Below are 7,546 nucleotides of genomic sequence, written 5' to 3' on the forward strand. Positions count from 1 at the left end.
GGGTTTTTTAGTAGATATTTTTGCTTAAAGCTTCTTGCCTCGTAGAATTAGAAATTCTTCATTTAGAACAACCTTTTCCCATTATTTCTAATGAAGACAAAGCAGGTTTGGGGAGGAATGCCCTAATAAATTCTTTACTCAGTGTGGGACTGTAATCCATTTCTTTGTTTCTGTGTAAAAAAAAAAAAAATATATATATATATATATATATATACATATATATATATATATAATATAAATATATATATATAAATAAAGGGAGCTGAGTTAATTTAAGTGGCTGAATTGCACTCATTAGGTCACAACCCCTATCTTTAAGTACCACTTTTAGCTCTTCCTCTGTGCTTTGTGTGTAGAAATTTGAGTATAACATTGCATCTGTGCTGTTCATCTGTTTCTGTGTTAGAACAATGTTTTTAGTGTTTTAGCACTGGTTGTGAAATTGCCCTTCTTTCTTTGCCTGTGTTTCAACTGATTGAAAGTCTTTTTTACTTAATCACTTGGAAAAAAAATTGCTTCTGTTGCTGAGCTCCAGCTGAAAATCTTAAACTTGGGGGGAGGGGATGCTGGAAGAATTGACTGTGTGCCCTGTCCTTAAAAATGTCTGTGATACTGGCAGTTTGTCCAGAAAGGAAGTCTGATTTTGACATTTTTTCATCCCTTTCTGGGTTTCACTTTTTTTTTTTTTCTTGAGGAGTGCTATTTTTCAATTAAGTGCTAAGAACGCTGAGCAAAGGCAGAGCTTGAACATTCATTTAAGCTAGCTATGTTTAAATACCCTTTCCCCGTTATTATACAATAGTTATCTTTTAATTATTTCTCAGTTAGGTTTGGGTAGGTCCCGTTTCTTCACTCGTCAGAGGAAGATTATCAGTTGTAAATATTTCCAAGTATTTTCCCATTGCTTTAGCAGTTCATGCCACCTTTCAATTTGGTGCCACCTTTTGTCATTCCATAGTCCTATGGATGACCAATGTGGCTTGGGATAGTATTGCTCTGGCTGGCCAATATCCTGTGCTTTACTTTCTGGTCAGAAGGAATTCATCTGAGCATCCTCTCTCCCTTCCCCCACCATTTTTAAAATCAGGTCAGGTATAAAGACAGAGCTTGTGTTCAATTTTCCAAAAAGTAAACTTTGCACAGTATTCACTCTAAGCTCATCTCGGTGATCTTTTTATTAATCTCATTTGATGTTTCATCAAAGCTCTTCTCTCCTTTGTTGGAGCACTGTATGTTAGTTCTTGAAGTGAAGGCTATAGATTCATTTTTAGAATTTATCCTTTTTAATCTGAGCAGAGTGAAGTACAAATAATCCTTTGCTTTGTTGACTAATACTCTTCCAGCTAAGCAGCAGAGAAAGGGGGAGGTGAACTTTTCACACTGCTGTCTGTAACCAGCTGGTTCTGCAGTTCAATTTTAGTTTCCTTGAGGCAAACAATTGTATCGTGTATTACAGCATGCAAGAGATCTAATTTTTTTTTCCATGCAGTGAGTTAGTAGCAGTTCATTGTAAAGGTCATCTTTCTTTCCATCACTTGCTATGGGAGATGTAAGATTTCCTGGAGTTAGCTTTTGATAGATGCAGTCCATCCATTAGAGTTAAATTTTTGAGAACAGAAGTTTGTACAGCTACAGGCAAACTGGGATTTTCCTGTGGAGGCACAATTTCTTTCTACCAAGACTTCAAAATCTGTGAAGATGTGTGTGGTTGTGGCAGGGGTGCTGTGTGTGCCCACCTGAGGAGGGTGGTGATGGTGGCGAGGGAGAATGAGGCTGAGGAGGAGATGATAAGGACTGGGACTTATTTGTTTCTAAATCCAGCACACTTAGAGTGCCATCCTGGATTATTATGTCAGACCCATTTTAGCTTTGTGTTAAATATTTACAGTGCTTTCTATGCCAGGTGCACTTCTGCTCCTCTGCATAGTCTCCTGGTTTAGAAAACAAGCTGGTGTTAGGATGAATAAATCAGAAAACAAACGCTGCATCAATTTTGGCAGCTTATAAAAGTACATCTTTGCCTGGACTGGTTTGACAGTGTGGGTTCTGACAGCAGTCCAAATATATGTGATGCTGTGGAGGCTGATGGCTTTTTGTGGCAGTTCTCTTGAGGAAGGAGGGATTGAGAAACACTGCTGAAGTGACATATTTTCCTGTAATAGCAACCACACAGAAGTTTTGGTAAGCTTTTTATGAGTTCATGACAGGTGAGACTAAGTACACTGGCTGATGAGTCACTTCTTCAGCAACTCAGTCACTTGGGCTGAAGTTCTCTATAGTGGGGTTCTGGCTACCAGGTCTCAGTGTGGTCAGCGTCGAACTGGCTGTATTGAAATGTGATAAAAGGCTCCAGGTAAAAACAGATAGCATGTTTTATTAACTCAAAGATATCCTGTATTTCTTGTCTGTCACAGCCTTGTTCACATCATTTTGTACTTGGTTTTTATTTTGTATTTTTTAGTATTCTCTGTATAGTAATCAAAGACCCAATGAAGTTTTCATCTCTGCATCAATATGAGAAGGAATAAAAAGAGACTACAGTATTTTGCTAACACACCAAAGATGGGAGAGTAGAATTTTGAGTATGCGGAATGAAGCTAATACAGATGTGTCCAGGTGGAAAGAAATTCCTGTTTTTTTTCCATTATCTCCTCTCTCATGGCTGATCTGGTCTGACTGTGGTTGCTGAATGGCAGCTGGCTTGAACAGGTACCCTGCGCCAGGGTTTCTGCTACAGCTCTCAGGGCATTTCATCTCTTTCAAACTCTTGATTAATACTTACAGTAGTTTATTCTGCTGTTTGTAGAAATGTCCAATCCTTTTAAAAGGCTTGAACTCTTCATTTCAAGGCCTGTGGCATGACATTCAGTTCAATAGTCTGTTACTGTTACATTTGTTTTCTTTTATCGTTTTAGATTTGGTGCCTCGGCTACAATGGAGATATCAGTGAATGAGAATAATAACAGTGAATAGGAGTGTTTGACCTAAAGATACACCCTGCAATTTAAGGTTATATACGTTGAATTGTCTGGTTTCTCTTCTTTTGAAAATGTTCAGTTATTTCTGTGAATGGATGCTCTTCCAGGGCTTCTCACTTGTATATCTGCCTTTCTGTGCTGCTTGAAATTGGTAAGCACAGGGCTTGAAGAGCTTGTATAAGGAAACTCTCCAAGCATATGCTCAGATTTACTCATGCTAAGACCTGCTGATAAAGCAACAGCTGCAGCCTCGGTAAGGAGTAACAGCAACCACTCTGATGCACAGAAGTTTGTCCCTGGCTACACCTGAAGAAATATTGCTCACCTTTGCATTAAAAAGAAAGTTAAATAAAATAAATATTGGCAAAAAATAAAAAATAAAAAAAAGTAGCAGGCACTCCAGTGCTGAATGTTTGAGCTGCTTTGAATTTGAGAGGAATACTTCCTGTTTTCATGATTGGTTCTGGAATCGTGGCTCAGGTTGTTGAGGTGAGAGCTGAAAACCAGCTAAGGCTCTTGTTACCCTTTCAATGGCCCTGCTCCTTGGTGTGGCAGTGCCCAAAGGGTATTTTTTTTATCATAGCTGTTTTGCTCTACTGTGTGGAGTTGCTATGCTTTCCTGGGTAATGTGCTTTTACAGAGCAATTTCTTGGTATTTAGCTCTAGAGAAGATTACTCTAGCTGTGGTGTGCAGTTTATCCCTTTTGTCAGAGTCCTCTGAGTGTAGAAATGGAGCTATTTTTGCTGGAGCAATGTGTGTGTGCCTCGTACCACTCTGCCTCAGGGACTGTCAGGGCATAGGTGTGTGCAGGTTGAAAGAAGCCTTGTAACCTGCATCTCAGTCTGCATCTCAGTGATACTTCCTCTTGGTCTTTGCCTAGAGGCAACCTTTTACATTTGACTTAGAAGTTCTTCAAAAAACAAAGAAAACAAACAAAAAACAAACCACTGATTAAACAACAACAACAAAAGTATAAACACAGTTCTGTGTGGATAAAAAATGAATTTTTGGAAGTGAAAACTAAATGCGAGGAGAAACAGTAACTTATGCAGGAGATGGTCAGCTCTTCTCATGAATGTATCACAAAGAAGTAAAACTGGTGGCAGGAGGGCTCCCATGGTCATGGGCTTAGCATTTTGCTGTGGATTTGAATTGGCTATTCATTGCCTTTAACCCTAGCGGACCACCAAGAAGGAAGGAAAGTAATTATTAATGGCAGATTTTTAGTTAAAGTTAATTTATTGGTGATGGAACTAATGATGTGATCCAGGTGTTCTTCCGTTTAACAAGAAAACATTTAACTATTAAATGTTCCAATTGCAATGCAGTTAATTAAACATGATTAAACTGCAGGGTTTACAAACACAACTAATTATATATAATTACATTTGTAGTGGGTTGATGGTGTACTTCGTGCAGATACGTGCAATTTCTGAAAAACAGCTTCCCATGACTACCTTGCACTTGGACATTAATCTATAGGTAAAACACTTTGCTGCATTTTTAGACCAAAAGTTGTAGTGAGTTACTGAATGAACTGATCAATGCATCATTACTTATTCACTTATGCTTGCTGAGACAGAGAGGAAAGAGGAAAAAAAGAACCAAACTCTGCCCAGAGCTCTATCACTTCCAGATCTGATTTAATGTGATAGTGGGCAGTCTGCTGGGAAGTTACAGTTTTTGAACTGGAATAAAGTGAGCCTTGCATGAAGGAGGAGAAACTCCCATTGTTGTTGTGGGGGGAAAAAGAGGTCACCCAGACATCCTTCTCTGCAGTCCAAGCTCTCACTGGGATGCTGTCTGTAACTAACAGCGATTAAATCTGAGACAATGGCTCAGCGCCTCATGGCAGCTGCAGTAAAGCACGGGTCAGTGTGGGCACAAACTTAACCTCTGGTGAAGGAGGCCAGCTTGGATGTGCAGTGCTGAGAGGAGAGAGTAAGGAGAGGGTGATTAAATATTCTTCATTTTCTTGCTGGTCCTTCAACTGTAACACCTGCTTTCTCTTGCTAGGCTGTTTGTCTGAGGATAGTTTTCCTCAAGCCTACAGCATGAAAAATATGGCATGAATTAAATCTTTAGTGCTGGGTTGTGTTTTGTTCAGTGGTTATTATCCTTTGGATTAGCACCTAATATTTTTCTAATATTTTTCTAAAACTCTGTGGATATGCATAATTTGATTATGAATGATACTTTTGTAGGAAAGCTATGCACTGCAATTTACGTGTAATATGATACATTTTAATGTCTAATCTGATTTGCATTAAGACCCAATTTAATTTGAAAAATCAATTAAAAGGACCAAGGAAAAGAGCTGTTACTGGAGAGATAGGGTTGCAATGTCTTATTCTCAGTGTTGGGAAGCAGCACCTCTTTGCCACTGATGCACAGGCTGTAGCTAATGAGGTGGCAGACACATCCCCTGTCATCTCACAGCTGAGACAGCACCAGCTAACAGGTAGGGGGAAGAAGATCAGCAGAAATAGCAGCACACTTGTGTTCTGAATGGGCAGCTTGTCCCTGAGAGCCTTACTTGTCTCAAACTGCGATAATTATCGCTGCAATTTTGATTTTGCAATATTTGGGTGAATGTCACTTAGCTCATCAGTATCTGTGTAGGACTTGCAGTGAATGGCTTTTTTTTTTTTTTTTTTTTTGAGAACTTTGAGATCATTCTTGTGTGCTATTGAGTGTTCATGGCACTATAACATTTGTTTAGCAGAGGATATTTTGCTGATGTCATTAGTTACTCCAGTCTATTTCTATGTTCATGACTTCCTTAACTGTATAAAATTACACAACTCTGCAACTGGAATTCTACAGAAATATCAGCCATCTCAGGTAAGAAACAATGCCCTTTCCTCCCCAGTCATCAGTGAGGATTAGCTTAATCGCTCGTAATAAAATCAAATACCTCTCTCTCACTTTGGATTCTCCAGGCCTAACCCTTGCATAAAGCAGGATTTGCTTTTGCCCACTGGCCATCCTGGACTTGTCTGTTTCCCTACTGATTGCTAGGAAAATAGCTTGTGTTTAAGTAATTCAAGGGGGCAAATAGTTACTGGAAGAAACTAGTGATTCAAGTGGCACTGGCTGGGATGCTTACGTATTGGATTGGAGATTGTGCCCTTGTACCACTCCTAAATTGGTGCTGCTGAGGGTGGCAACCAGAAATGGGAAAACATAGAAAAGGGTGGTTAGAGCTCATCCAATGCCTTGACATTGTTGTGAGCAAAAAACCCAAACAAAAAATTAACAGCCGTGGAGACAGCTGCCTATTCAGATTTTCCTGCAGTGTGCTGTGGATGGGTTTCACTTCAGGTTGGGGAGCACCTTGGAGCTCCAGTGAATGCCAGCCAGCTTTGTCAGCATGGTTAAGACAAAAACTTATTTGCATTCCTGCATGGCTGCCTGGGATGCCCACATGCGCTGTGATGGGTTCCTGTGGGGTTGTGGTGTGCCCAAAGCAGGGGGATGCGCTGGCACCTGCTCATGTGCTCCCACGTGTGGGCAGCTGAACACTGTGTCCCTCTGCTTGTGGCTGTGTTAGCCATGAAGATCTGAAGTGGCGTTAAAATGTTAATTTTTTTTTTCCCTAAATTTTGCTACATGTTGCCAATGAAAAGACAAAGAAAAGAAGTTGAAAGTAAATTTATATTGTGCCTTTTAGGCAGTTTTATACTTCCCTCTGACAAGAAGGCTAAAGGAGCAAAATAACATTGACTAAGTGTCTGGTATTTATTTAAGTGCCCTTGAAAGTTAATCAATCTACCTGTGCTCTAAACAACGTTAACTCTGCAGTTCAGAGAGGGCAGGGGAAAATCCACCCTGCTTTTCTGGCTTATAGAGGGTGGCAGGGCTGGGAGCAAACCATGATCAGCCTGTTTGCCTGTGCTTTGGTGGGATTAAGGTGAGATGCAGCACTGTCACTCCAACGATGTTTTCTGTGTATTTAATTGACCACTGAAGCTTGCAAACAACCCCATTAGCAAATGTGTTTATGCTGCAGGAAGCTACTGTTGAACAGTGCTAGTGTCTCAATCTTTGGTAATGGTATAAAATAAGGTAGTTTGAATGAATTTGGAGTAAGAACAACAATAAAGCAAGAAAGTGTATTTTCTTCTGGTAATAATAAAACAGATCTATAACTTGGAGGCTTTGCTGAAGGGTGTAAAAATGCATAGACTTTAAATGAAACTGTGAAGGATAACAAAACAAATCCCTCTGATTTAAGAGATCTGTTGGTGAAACTTTGATCTTGAAAGTCAAGAAGGGATGTAGAAGTCTTGCTGACCTTCAGAGCACAGAGCAGCTGGGCAGGGAGAAAGGTGACCTCTGGACCTGGGGGGCTTTTGTTTGGAAGTCTTTTCCTGTGCTAAAAACTCTGTGAATGCACACCTCTAAGTGCATGATTTGTGGCTATTTGTGGTTACAAATAATAAATTCCCTTACTTCAACCACTGGCAGATCAGGTCTGTGCTCCTTTGGATGTGTCTCTGCCTTTGGGATTGGGGTTTCCGGCCCCTGCTCAGTGCTGGGGTGAGCAGGAGCTCGTGCTTGCTCA

The sequence above is a fragment of the Lagopus leucura genome, unplaced genomic scaffold, assembly GCF_019238085.1.
Source record: "Lagopus leucura isolate 7727_CA_CO unplaced genomic scaffold, USGS_WTPT01 Super-Scaffold_739, whole genome shotgun sequence".
In the NCBI taxonomy this organism is placed as follows: domain Eukaryota; kingdom Metazoa; phylum Chordata; class Aves; order Galliformes; family Phasianidae; genus Lagopus; species Lagopus leucura.